The following is a 13023-nucleotide window of genomic DNA, read 5'->3' on the forward strand; positions in this document are numbered from 1 at the left end:
TTTTCCGGCTCCAACGACCAGGAGGTGTTAATGAGCCACCGCTGCAGGCCACACGGGCGGGCCTGCGAGATTTACAAGGTGTCATCTCTGCACAAGGGTGTACCACGCTGGCAGCTCCTGCCCCTCGCCCCAGCCTGCCCCATCTGTCTGCCATCATTGCCACCCGCTCTCCCTACAGGGACTGGCATGCTGCTGGGATGGCATGCCAGCTGTTCTGGAAACAGCCCCCGTCCTCCCACACCGACTCTGACAGGCCCGTCAGTCAAGACAGTCTCAGCAGCTCAGCTGGTCCCCACAGATCCAGAGGTCCCTTCTCACTGAAAATCTCCAGCCTTGCTTGCCACCCCAAGAGTGCCCGGGGAGAGCAGAACTGGTCTGCACATCCTTGACAAGGGACTTTGTTGTCTGGGTTCAGAGATTGGCTGGAGAGAGAGCTGGGCTGGCCTCTGCAGCCCAGGACATCTCATCTGGGTGGGCTTTGGGGGTGGACACACCCACCCCACCACTTCCAGGTCTGTGACCTCGGGCAGGTTACCAGACTTTAAAGCCTGATTACCTGGATTCCTTATCCAGGGATAAGAAGAAAGCGTTTTATTGTTGCTGTGGGTTTTGTCTTTATTTTTTTAATTATTTACTTATTTTATTTGGGGCTGTGCTGAGTCTTAGTTGCTGGGTGGGGGCTTTCTCGAATTGCGGCGAGCAGGGGCCACTCTCCGTTGCGTGCACGAACTTCTGACTGCGGTGGCTTCTCGTGTTGCCGAGGACCGGCTCTAGACACCTGGGCTTCAGCAGCTGTGACGCACTGACTTGGTTGCTCTGCGCCACGTGGGATCCTCCTGGGCCAGGGACTGAACCCCCGTGCCCTGCACTGGCAGGTGGATTCTTAACCACTGGATGACCAGGGCAGTCCCTGGTTTCATTTTTGAAGATGCAGGAAAGTAATAGTGAAGTTATATGTGGTGGGGATGATTCTATAGAAAATATGAGATTGATAGCGGAGTGTGAGTACGGGGGTGGACAGGCCCAGTAAGCCAGGGGATGAGAGTCCAGTGTCCACCTGGGCGCTTCGTCTGAGATGGAAGCACAGAGCCCATCCACACAGAGGGAAGGCTGTGCACCAGGCACAGACGCTGGCAGGTGGGTAGACGTGGGGGAGTCCGTGGGAGCTCTCCTGGATGACAGGGGCATCGGCTGAGAGTGAGGATGGGGACTGAGGGGTGCAGGTTTGAGGCATAGGAGGCAGGACCTGGAATGTCCCGACTCGGAGCTAGAGAATGGTTGCTGGGTGGCTTCACGGACCCCCTTCAGGTTACTGGCCATGAACTTAACTTAGGTCATGAGTTTAACTTACCTGTGACTTTCTCTAACTGGTTTCCACTGTCTGAATACAGGACGGGAAGACAGAGAGAAGGATTTAATCAGGGTTGAGATTTTGCCAGGCAAGAAAGAGAAGGAAAGGGCTGGAGAGTGTCCTCAAGGGGATGATTGCAATGATGCGTCATGAGGTCTAGGCCAGGGAAGAAGGGAGAGATGAGGGTCTGGTGGAGAGGAGGGCTGAGAGCGTGGTATGGACTGTGGACAGTAGGTCCTGGTGAGGCCTGAGAATTACTGAGTTGGGTACCAGATGGAATAAGCAGGAAAGGGAAGAGATAACCAGAAAGTCAAGGGTTCAAAGCTGGGATTGTGAAGGAAGTATTGCTGTTGAGATGGGACCACTGAAACAGCCCATTCAAGGGTCAGCTACATGGACAGAGGGCTGCCCTGGTGGCTCAGCTGGTTCCTGCAACCCAGGAACCTGGGTTCGACCCCTGAGTTGGGAAGATCCCCTGGAGAAGGGAACGGCTTCCCACTCCAGTATTCTGGCCTGGAGAACTCCATGGACTGTCTAGTCCATGGGGTCTCAAAGAGTCCAACACGACTAAGCGACTTTCACTTCACATGGGCAGGGGAGAATCATCTAGAACAAAAGAGGTGAATGTCTCACCTAATTCTCCCCCATTTAGATCATCCTGAATACCACATTCGGTTCCAGACAAGATACCTTGAGAGTGGTAAATTATCATAAATTGCCTAACGTGCCTTTGGAAAACAATGACCACAGCAGGTATCACGGTTATTGTTCTCCAATAACCACAACAGGAGCAAGGCTCGGCCTGGTGGGGAGAAGGTGTAAGGACTGACAGGTCCCAGGGGTGCGGAACTCCCTCCAGAAACCTGCAAGGTGTCCTTACAGAGGAGGGACCGGGCTTGTTTCTGTAAATTTCTTCTCGTTTCACCCAGAGAAGAACCAGTTGACAGAATGTTAAAGGAGGAAGTTTTCAGCTCAGACTAGATCTGAGCTAACCCGCAGTGCACTAGACGCTCTGTGAGAACAGTTTCAAGCTCGGGCTGCGTGGCATCTCGGTGGTGCTGTCATAGAAGGAAGCGAAGCATCAGTTGTCCTCTAAGAAGCCTTCCCACCCCGGTACCCATTCAGACTTCTGAAGATTCCCATGTGGCCGGCAGGATAGCAGACGAGAGATCTGAGGGCAGAGATCTGAGGGCTTCGAGAAGTCAAGGAACCTGTCCCAGGTCACACAGCACCTGGCAGGACAGCGAGCTGACCATGAGTCTGCTGACTCCAAGGCCAGACTGCTTTCTGCAGTTACTTGTGGATGACACACGGGAATGCGTTTGGCTTTGAGAGCACGTTTCTTTGGCTTCCTGTTTCCAGGGCTCCCTGCTTATCTAGTAAAGTCAGTAGTCATTCCGTGATTCCCCACAGAGAAGCCTTGCTATTCGTGTGAGAAGGTTAAATAAACTAGGATGTAAGAGGCTCCTTAAATTATCATTAAAATCAGTTTACAGTCTCACAGACACACTCCCACAGTCCAGGGGAAAACCCTTGGGCAGGGATGTGCGTCAGCCAAGAGGAATGTGTCCTTAGGTGGAAAAGATGAGGGGTTGACACTTGCTTGTTTTAACTTTCTAATAAGCTGAAACAGATGTTGCTGTGGATGCAGTAGGTGGGGAGTGAGCCAGTCTCCTGGGATTATAGTAGCCCCATGATGGGGTGCCCGGCCGGGCAGCCAGTGAGTCAGCCCCCCTGGGGCCAGACACCATGTATTTTAAGAAACAGCCTTGGGAAACATTGATTCCTGCCTTCAACATCCTCGTCTCTTTTCAAAAGTCCTGCAAGTAAAAGCTCCACCAGCTTGCTTCTGCCCACTCATCTTAAGAGTTTTTGGCAGAACAAAAAAAGTTACTATGGCTCAGCTGCTGCCCTAGGGGGTGGCCAGTGGGGGAGACCCACGAGGGCAGAAGGAATCTCCGTGTTACCTGCGAACCGCAGCCGTGAGCCACTGTGCGCGTCCGGCTCAGAGCTGACGCACAGCCTGGTGTTCCCATGGCAAAGACCAGTCCTTCCATGCTCCCCACGCTCTCCCTGCCCTGCGCTGGACCCTGGAGTGATGCACCTGAGTCATCGGCTTTTCCCAGTGGTTTCCACTTGGGTTTTTCATTTCTGTTACTTACAGCAGAGTCTATTCTAAGTTTGCCCCTGGAGCCCCAGTTCTGTCTGATGCTTGGCCTGGGCTGGACAGGCGTTTGATGTCTGAAGCAGCGGCTTCAGCCTTTATGCGGGCCATAAGAGGAAGTCACCCCCATTCTCTGGCTCCCCAAACTCCAAATATAGAGATTTCTAAACTCTTGATAAGAGTTATAACAAAGAAGGGAGATATTAGATTTTTTAAAACGTGACTTGAAAGAAAGTCATCTGCGTCTTAGCTCCAGGAAAATGTCTTTTTGAGTCTCTCCATCTTTCTCTCTGCTTTTCTATTTCTCTCTCTCTCTCTCTCTCTCTCTCACACACACACACACACACACACACACACACACATACCATCCTACACCAGAAACCTGAGGTTCATACATAGTGGGATTAGCACAGAATGACTTCCATCACATTCTACTGGTTAAAGCACATCACAGGTCCACACCCGATTCCAAGGGGAAAGGCAACACGAGGGTCTGAACAACAGGAGGCATGGTTCCTTGGGAGCCACCAAGGTAACAGACAACCACACTCCATCCAGCCTGGGAGGGACAAGGAACGGGGCAGCCAGCACTACCAGAGGCTGTGCCCCAGAAATGCAAGAAGGGCAGAGAAGAACAGCCTCCTTCCACATAGAAACAGAGAGGTGCGTCATGCACAGCTGGCAGTCAGTTGCTGAGTGCCTGCTGTATATAAGACGCTGTGTCAAGTATAGTCAGCAATCCTCAGAGAAATAAACAGTCTGCTCTCAAGGATCTGTGAATGCAGAGATATTCTTATCTGCCTCCTGGAGTTTAGACCTTACCTCTAAGCTTTCTCAGCCTCCGAGTCTCTTAAGAAGAATTCTGGGTGGGAATATAAATTTAGGAGTTACCAGTTCATAGATGGTATGTAAGGTCAAGGGCTTCCCTGGTGGCTCAGACAGTAAAGGATCAGCTTGCAATGCAGGAGGTCTGGGTTTGATCCCTGGGTTGGGAAGGTCCCCTGGAGAAGGGAATGGCTACCCACTCCAGTATTCTTGCCTCGAGAATCCTATGGACAGAGGATCCTGGTGGGCTGCAGTCCATGGGATCTCCAAGAGTCAGACACAACTGAGCAACTAACATACACACATACACACACACACGAGTGTGCACGTGTAAGGTCAAGGGCATGATGGGGTTCACCTAGGAAAAGACAGCAGAGGGTGTGCCTTACTACTGATTTTGAAACTGTGCCTGTGAATAACTGCAAGTTAATCTGCTCAACAAAATTTGGGAGTACACCGTGACAGTTGCTCAGTCGTGTCTGACTCCTTGCGACCCTATGGACTATACAGTCCGCGGAGTTCTCCAGGCCAGAATACTGGAGTGGGTAGCCTTTCCCTTCTCCAGGGAATCTTCCCAACCCAGGGATCGAACCCAGGCCTCCTGCATTGCAGGAGGATTCTTTACCAGCTGAGCCACCAGGGAAGCCCAGGGGTACACTAGGATATTGCTGGTAGGAACGGCAAGGAGAGTAAAAGGTTTTGTTCCTTGTGCTAGCACTGATTGCTGGGATTCTGAGGCCTGTCTAAGCACCACTGGAAACGGGGCTGTGGCTGATCAGCAGTGCCTGCCCTGAGCAGGGCAGTGAGGCGTGGCAGCACGTGTGCCATGCTTTCACCCTCCCGGATGTGGTCGAGCCTGTGGCCTCAGCATCTGAGGCTCCATGAACACCCACATGTGCTGGTCCTTCTGAAACTCCTAAAGCCCAGGAGCAGCTCAGAGGCCAAAGGATCCTGGAGGCTGAAGACTTCTCATCTCCAGGTGTTCAGGATATGTCAAGAACTACACCAAGCCTGTCTGTTGGATCCACATGAAATTACAGCTGCTTCTTGAGTTACAAATCATGGACTTTGCTCCCATGACACCCTCCACCCCCATGCCCACCCGCCACCCACACTGGAACAAAGCAGTGGATCAAACACACGAAGGCATATGAATACTAACCTGTGGTTCCCACACCCGGCCTGGCACTCGATGCACCCGGAGAGGTATCAGTCATACAGACTCCAAGGGCCTCCCCGGTGGGCCAGTGGGTGAGGGCCCGTCTGCCAACACAGAGGGCCTGGTTTTGATCCCTGGTACGGGAAGATCCCGTTCGCAGTGAAGCAGCTAAGCCTGAGGACTGGAACTACTGAGCCTGAGCTCTGGAACCCTCAGGCCACAACCACTGAAGTTTGAGCAGCCCAGAGCGTATGCTCCATAGCAAGAGAAGCCACACCTCAGCCAGAATAGTCCCCCTCGCCACAACTAGAGAAAGCCTGAGCACAGTAGCAAAGACCCAGTACAGCCCAAAATAAGTATTAACACATAGATAAATCAGTAACAACAGTTGTGACTCTCGTTCAGGGGATTTCTTATGAAAAACTTCCTGTGGAATACAGAAAGTCACATCACCCTCCCAACAAATTTGTCTACTTTTTTCAGAATTTGACTTTTCCAACTCGACCTGTGAGGGAATGAATTTTTGGCAAAAAGATAAGAACAGGAGGTATGGATCGCTTACTCCTGGGAACTGAGCTTTATTTTCAGCACTGAGGTGAGGAGCTCTGAGAAAGCTGAGTGCAGCACAAACAACGGAGCTAATCATGCTTTTCCAGGGTGTTTGAATAATGACTGCATGCCCAGAACTTGACTAAGCCCTGTAATGAAATTCTAAAGAAATAAAAGACATGCACTGTGTCCTCGTGATTCTTACAGGTCTTCCAACGAGACAACATTTTGAACAGGAAGTAATTAGAGAAGAATTAAATACTCGACTGTTCAGTATTGGCCTTCAGTTCAATCGAAATTCAGAGAAAGGAGCAATCAGGGGTGACTGGGGAGAGATGGAAAGTAAACAGAGGCAGGGCCAAATGTGAGTAAGCCACAGGAGAGAGAGCACATTCCACACGGATCCATCGTGAGGAAGGCAAGCACGCAGCAAAGGCAAGGAGTAGGCAAAGACTCTGGAGGACTGGTCCCACAGAGATGGGTGTTTATTGGCTCAAAATAAAGTTAAGTAGGTATAGGGGCTTCCCAGGCAGTGCAGTGGTAAAGAATCCTCCTGCCAATGCAGGAGACTCAAGGTTCAATCCTCAGGTCAGGAAGATCCCCTAGAGATGGACATGGCAACCCACTCCAGTATTCTCGACTGGGAAATCCCATGGACAGAGGAGCCTGCCGGGCTACAGTCCGTGGGGTCACAAAGAGTTGGATACAACTGAGCACTGAGTAACTAAGCACACACAGGAGCAGAGTGGGCTGCTTGATAGGCCTCGGAATCCAGGAAGAGGGTTGCAACTATTAGAGCTCAGAAGTAGAAAGGGCTTAAGCTATCTAACCCAGTGTTCTCTTTAATATCTATGTGTGTGTCTGTTTCTCCATTTTGGCTGCACTGGGTAGTTGTGGCGCACAGGACTTTCGGTGCACCATGCAGGATCCTTCATTGCAGCTCAGGAAGTCTACTTGGGGCACAGGCTCCAAGGGCATGCAGGCTCAGTAGTTGTGGTGTGCGAGCTTACTTGCTCTGCAACACTTTGGATCCTAGTACCCTGACCAGGGATCGAACCCCTGTCCCCTGCATTGCACAGCAGACTCTTAACCACTGGATCACCAGGGAAGTCCCGATAATTAGGTGATTGTAAACCAAGCTTCCTCAGACTCCAGGCTTTTACAGAAGTGCATCCAGACTGCTAGAAATGAATATTTCCCAGCAACCATACAAGACTAAAACTACTTGAAGAAAAATATCATTGTTTTTAATTGCTTTCTGTATCATGGTTCTGTTCAAGATTTCATTAATTAAAAAAAAAAAACTTCTACTAAAAATGTTTGAAAATTATCAGTCCTCACAAAGCCGTAGTTGGAACTTGATGCAGAGAGCAGCAGGGAGGCTTGGCAAGTTCTTGAGCAACAGAAGTATTGAAATTGACAAGAAGTGGGAGAAGATGAGAACAGAAGCCATGGTAACACCCCAACTCAAATTCTGCCCTTCCCATGGAAGTCTGCCCTGACCAGCCTGGCCTGAAACCCTTGCCCTGTTTGTAATCATAGCATAACTTATGACCACGTAATTCATGTGTTAATTAACCATGCATCACATCATGACATCTTTTCTATAATGGTCTAGAGCTTTTCTATGACCTTTTTTGGTCTTTATACCATTAGAGCAGAAATTAGGGAAAGATGTGCCTGGATTCTTGTAGAGAGATTCAAGTATCAGCCTAGGCTGGACTGACGGACTTTGAAGAACTTTCCTTCCTCAAGTCTGTAACTCTGTATCATCTCTACCAGACTGGTAGTCCCTGGGGGGCACAGTGTGTGATTAAACTCATGGTGGACACTCCATAAATGGTGAGCGTGGGAGTTGACTGGTTGGATCTTTGACTGGGGTCAGGTGGTTGGATGGTTGGATGGTTGGTTGGTTGGTTGAGGGGCTGAAAGCCCTCACCAGGCTAGCTGTCAGTCAAAGTGAATAGAAGGCTGTGAACTGGCCAGCGTCTGAGGAAGCTCAGGCATTTCCCAGCTGGCCCAGAGGTCAGGAATCTGCCTGCCAGCGCAGGAGCCGCAAGAGACACGCATTTGATGCACAGGTCGGGAAGATCTCCTGGAGGAGGAAACGGCAACCCACTCCAGTGTTCTTGCTTGAAAAATTCTGTGGACAGAGGAGCCTGACGGGCTACAGTCCATGGGGTCACACAGAGTTGGACACGACCAAGCATACACACAAAAGGAAGCTTGGAGGAAGGAACAGCAGGACCCATTCAGCTTGTCTGGCCTCTGAAGAAACAGGACCGTTTCCCAGTCTCAGCCTTGCATGGCTAATTGTTGACAGTCCAGCTTCTACACTTTCCCACCTGAACAGGAGCCGGATGCTGTCAAACAACAGACTCTCATGCTTGTGAGGACTCTGTCAGCAGTTACAAAGAGAGCTGGAAGGCAGTAGCAAAATGCAAACCAGTATCGAGCTCTCTAGGACCCTGTTAGTGTCTATCCTGACCAAGCGGATTAAATAGAGGCCAAAATGTGATGGAGGAAGTTCACGTAACCGGGGAGATGGATTCAGTGACACCAACTGGTTATTTCCATTTCATTTTTCCTCAAGAGGTGGATTGTACTACCTGGTATCAAAATAGGAATAAAATTATTCCCAGACCTGAAAGTTTCATATTATAGCAGAGGAGACGAAAGAATAATGAACTGATAACAATAATGATAAAATGGCAATAACTATTTTTTTTTTTTACTTATTACCTGCTATGCACAGACTAATATGACCACTCATACAATACTAATTTATTTAATTCTCACAACAGCCCTCTAGGGTGGCTACTGTTATAAGCTTTATTTTAGGGGATGAGGAAACTGAAGCTTATACAGTGTAAGTAGCTCTCTAAGAAAGGGGGCCTGAGGCTTAAGAGGGAGGGAGTGTATGTATAATTATGGCTGATTTGCATTGTTGCAGAAACAAACACAACATCGTAAAGAAATTTTCCTCCAATTAAAAAAAAAAAAGAAATAGAAAGGGGGCCTTATTAAGGCCCCACCCATTAACAACAGTTGTTAAAAGCATTCACTGTAGAGCTATAATGCCTGAGTTTGATAGCCATTCCCTTCTCTAGGGGTCCTTCCTGACCCAGGGATCAAACGTGGGTCTCCTGCATTGCAGGCAGATTCTTTACTGTCTGAGCCACCAGGGAAGCCCTTCATTAAGACCCCGCCCACTAACAATGATGGTTAAAAGCACTACCTCCAGAGCTATTATCCCTGAGTTTGAGCCTCCGCCTGCCCCTTATTAACAAATGACTTAATTTATCTGGGCCTCAGCATCCTCACTCCCAAGATGCACCTTTAATATTTAACTTGTAGAATGCTTCTGCTGAATGAATGAGACAAGCCATGTAAATGTTATAACTAGGTAATAGTAAGCATGAATGTTTGCTATTATGAATAACAATAATAATTTAAGCAGTTTCCAAAGTCACCATCCTTTAGGCCATGCTTTAGTGCTCCCCCATTCATGCATTCAGTTAAATTGTCCCTGAATAGATCCATCTTTTTCTTCCGTAGTCCCCCACTCATCCATCCCCACTGTTCCAATAATACCTTCCTTCTCTTCTCCAGTTTCTCCTCCCAGCTGCTCCTCTTAAGAAATAAAAACAACAGCCCTGGCAGCATGGCTGTGAGCCATGTCCCTTTTCAGACGCCCGGTGTGTGCTATCAGCCTTTTCACCTATTCAGTTTAGCTCTCCCCACCCCCACCTGAGGGACAGGCAGGTGTATCCGTGTGAATATGCACGGGTGAGAGCTCCGTTTTCTGTAGCTGTTTCAGCGCAGTGTTATGGGGGCCTTCAGCTCAGTTCAGTTGCTCAGTCCTGTCCGACTCTTTGTGACCCCATGGACTGCAGCACTCCAGGACTCTCTGTCCATCACCAATTCCCGGAGATTACTCAGTTATGTCCATCGAGTCAGTGATGCCATCCAGCCATCTCATCCTCTGTCTTCCCCTTCTCCCGCCCTCAATCTTTCCCAGCATCAGGGTCTTTTCCAATGAGTCAGTTCTTCCCATCATGTGGCCAAAGTATTGGAGTTTCAGCTTCAATATCAGGCCTTCCAATGAATATTCAGGACTGATTTCCTTTAGGATGGACTGGTTGGATCTCCTTGTGGTCCAAGGGACTCTCAAGAGTCTTCTCCAACACCACAGTTCAAAAGCAGCAATTCTTTGGCACTCAGCCTTCTTTATAGTCCAACTCTCACATCCATACATGACTACTGGAAAAACCATAGCCTTAACTAGATGGACCTTTGTTGGCAAAGTAATGTCTCTGCTTTTTAATATGCTGTCTAGGTTGGTCATAACTTTTCTTCCAAGGAGCAAGTGTCCTTTAATTTCATGGCTGCAATCACCATCTGCAGTGATTTTGGAGCCCAAAAAAATAAAGTCTGACACTGTTTCCACTGTTTCCCCGTCTATTTCCCATGAAGTGATGGGACTGGATGCCATGATCTTCAGTTTTTGAATGCTGAGCTTTAAGCCAACTTTTTTGCTCTCCTCTTTCACTTTCAAGAGGCTCTTTAGTTCTTCTTCACTTTCGGCCATAAGGGTGGTGTCATCTGCGTATCTGAGGTTATTGATATTTCTCCCGGCAATCTTGATTCCAGCTTGTGTTTCTTCCAGCCCAGCGTTTCTCATGATGTACTCTACATATAAATTAAATAAGCAGGGTGACAATCTACAGCCTTGACGTACTCCTTTTCCTATTTGGAACCAGTCTGTTGTTCCATGTCCAGTTCTAACTGTTGCTTCCTGACCTGCATACAGGTTTCTCAAGAGGCAGGTCAGGTGGTCTGGTATTCCCATCTCTTGAAGAATTTTCCACAGTTTATTGTGATCCACACAGTCAAAGGCTTTGGCATAGTCAATAAAGCAGAAATAGATGTTTTTCTGGAACTCTTTTGTTTTTTCGATGATCCAGCAGATGTTGGCAATTTGATCTCTGGTTGCTCTGCCTTTTCTAAATCCAGCTTGAACATCTGGAAGTTCACAGTTCACATACTGTTGAAGCCTGGCTTGGAAAATTTTAAGTGTTACTTTACTAGTGTGTGAGATGAGTGCAATTGTGCAGTAGTTTGAGCATTCTTTGGCATTGCTTTTCTTAGGGATTACCTTTCTAAGGGGTGGGCCTTACAGACCCACCATTCTGAGAGCTTTGCCCCATGCAGAACTGAAAATGTTCTGTGGGACACATTTCTCAGTACAGAAACGAGAACCAGAAACTTGCCCAAGGATAGAAAATCACTGAATTTTAAGGTCAGCCGACTGATACTGACTTTTTCAGGGACCACACGTATAGCATCCCTTGTGTTTTGCTCTTGGATGCTGGAAGGAAGCCTTTGATGACGTCATCCCCCTCCACCCTCCCTTGCTCCCTCAGCTGCGGCCACACCGACCCTCCTGCTTCTCCTTCCACAGGTCGTGTCTGTTACAGCTGCAGAGCCTTCATGCTTGCTCTTTCCCCAGCCTTGAAAATCCGTCCATTTTCACAGCTGTTTTCTTCTCATTATTCAGACCTGGAGATGGGTCCACACACTCAGGTGGGGTCAAGTATTGAGGCCTATACAAGGCAGAACATTGGAACTGAGATGCAGAAAACTGCAAGGTTTGAATGGTTGGACCTTCCATGAAGAAGAAATAGGATCTGCTCACCAATCCCAGGGGAATAACAAGGAGCTGGGGGTTGAGGTGAAGTAGGGAGGAGAGGAATGTCTCTTGGAAGAAAGCAAACAGAGTCTCACCACATGTGGAATTGAGAATCCACAGTTATAATGTCCACATGATGCAGAAATCCCCAAGTTAAGAAATGGGTATGAAAGTGTCCCTACCAGTGACACGGCTGAAGGACCTGGCGGAGGGAAAGCAAACTTCTCTGTAGTGACACGCCCGCCCACCACCCATGCCGTGTGGAACGCCTTGAAGGAAAGAAACAATTTCTAGTGAAGTAAATTCGTGGTTCACAGTAAGCCACACAGAAACAAGCCACCATGTGGGGAAGATCAGAAACTAATGGAAGAATTAGAACCCCAAGGAGAGGAACATTCTGAGAGGCTGTAAAGTGGCTACACTGAGATGTAATAAAGAGATATGTTTTACAAGAATGAAGTTATAGGGAAAGTACACAGTACTTTAAGAAATGGCAAGGAGATTTGAAAAAGAAACAGCTCAAACTTCTGAAAAGGAACAACAGAGTCACAGAAATTCAGCAGAGTGCACTAGTGTGTTAGCTCAAGACTCCACCAGAAAACTCAAATCTTTAAAAATCACGGCCTGCGGGCATTTCAGAGACCCTTCTTTCCTACTGCTGGCGATCCAAAAAGAGTTGGGAAACCAGGTGTTCTACTCAGGAAAGACTTTTTTTTTCTGAGTTACCGTTGATGAAAAGAGCCTTTCTCTTAAGGGAAAGAAAGGATAGAGAAGACTGGAGCACCCAAATCTGAGCCCCATCATCGCATGCCAGAGAGGATGTTGCAGTTCTAGGCAACCCCACCCCCGTGGCACATTTGCTCTCATTTTGTCTTCGTGTCTCCTTCTCCATGTCTCACGCATTCACACACGCATATCATGCGGTCTCTTCTTATTCTACTGCGTTCATTTTGTTAGGCTCAAGCACATTGATTTTTAATGTGTTTGAGCCTAATGAAATGGGGGAGGGGATAATCCCGAAAGCAAATGCTTCCGTCAGGATAAGCGATGGGGTCTGCTCTGGTGGTCCAGCGGTCAGGAATCAGCCTTGCAATGCAGGGAACACCGGTTCAGTCTCTGGTCTGGGAAGACCCCACATGCCTCAGGGCGGCTGAGCCCGTTTGCCCCAAGTAACGGGCCCGCGCTCTGGATCCGAAGAGCTGCAACCCCTGAGCCATGTGCCGCAACTGCTGAAGCCCAAGAGCCTGTGCCCCACCAGAGAGGCCGGCGCCACAGGTCCGCAC

At 48.7% G+C, this 13023-nt stretch overlaps 1 protein-coding gene across 4 annotated transcripts in view; it reads left to right on the forward strand.

Moving 5' to 3' along the window:
• Positions 1-13023, forward strand: part of ME3 (malic enzyme 3) — a 235287-nt gene that overhangs the window by 183170 nt on the left and 39094 nt on the right. The window lies entirely within an intron of this gene.

The sequence above is a fragment of the Ovis canadensis genome, chromosome 21 (genome assembly GCF_042477335.2).
Source record: "Ovis canadensis isolate MfBH-ARS-UI-01 breed Bighorn chromosome 21, ARS-UI_OviCan_v2, whole genome shotgun sequence".
NCBI lineage: Eukaryota > Metazoa > Chordata > Mammalia > Artiodactyla > Bovidae > Ovis > Ovis canadensis.